The sequence below is a fragment of the Triticum dicoccoides genome, chromosome 4A, assembly GCF_002162155.2.
Source record: "Triticum dicoccoides isolate Atlit2015 ecotype Zavitan chromosome 4A, WEW_v2.0, whole genome shotgun sequence".
NCBI lineage: Eukaryota > Viridiplantae > Streptophyta > Magnoliopsida > Poales > Poaceae > Triticum > Triticum dicoccoides.
This window is the reverse complement of record NC_041386.1, coordinates 32350674-32352008: the sequence shown is the minus strand read 5'-3', so window position 1 is coordinate 32352008 and position 1335 is coordinate 32350674.

Sequence of the window (1335 nt, the reverse complement as noted above, 5' to 3'; positions counted from 1 at the left end):
AGACGCGCGTGCAGGATAAATTGACTTTTTAGCGCGCGAGGAATGTTTTCGCGCGCTCCAGCGGTGGTGAAAAATTAGAGCGCGGGAAACGATTGCACGCACGCGGAAAAAGGCGGCCGCTCGCGCGTTACATTTGACGCGCCGCGTCCGGCGCGCCTATAAATTGCAGCGCCCTCTGTCGCTCTTTCCATCTTTTCATCGCCCTCTGCCGTTCTTTCCATCTCTTCATCGCCTTCTGCCGCGCTCTGCCACCGACACGCCACCATGCCGCCTCGCCGCCGGGGAGGTATGGGCTACCGCAGCGTCCGCGTGCGTCCGTCCGGCACCTACTCCGCCGAGATCCGGTCGGGCGACGGCATGCGGCTCCGTCTCGGAACCGTCGACACCGCCCGGGAGGGTGCCTGCGCGTACGACGCTGCGGCGTGGCGCCTCCTGCGGTCCCGTCAGGACATGAACTTCGCCGACGTGGCGACGCGGGAGCGCGCACAGGAGTTGGCGTCTTTCCCGCGGCTTCTCACCGACGAGGATCGTCGCAAGCACCAGAGGCGGGAGCATCGTCTCAGACTGGCCGAGATGGACGAGCAAGCCATGGCGCTGTGGAGCCATCGCTTCTCGGAAGACACCAACGAGAAACAGTTTTTCACCCAGAGAAGGGCGAAAAGAAGGGAGGAGCGAGCCGACTATCGCGAGGACAAGCGAACGCGGAAGGCGGTCGCTAAATACAACCAAGCGCTTGGAGATGCGTCCTCCTGAAACTCCGGCGACGAGCGGTTCCTTGATGCCTACGCTCCGACGTCGGAGAAGGACATCACTGAGATAAAGTCCGAGTCGAACGAGTAGTAGTAGTAGGAGAATTATCTACGAACCCAAATATGTATCGAATCATAGTAAAAAAACTGAAATATAACGCGCCCGCTGGAGCGGCGTGGGCGCGCTTTAATTTGCGACGGCCGCTGGAGCCAGCGCACCGCCGGGCGCAAAAGCTGGCTAACCCGGCGCTGTATCGTGACTTTTAACACGCGACGCGTTGCACGTCTGTTGGAGATACTCTTACGAAGGTGACGCGCACAGTTGGGGCGGGTCTTCTTGTGATTGAGATGGGAGCGTTGCCGCGTTATGATGCAGGCAGGTAGCTCGGTCGCGTGTACGTTCCTTGGGATGAAACAACAACGACCCAGGTATCTCGATGGAAAACTCGTCTCAGGACCATTCCACCTGATGGATAAGCGAGGACATGGTGTGCAATTTGAGATTTAGGGGCAACTTCAATGGGAACCACCATATCACTCGCAAATGTCCAGACAACGGTTCAAACGTTTTAGGCCATTCAACAGC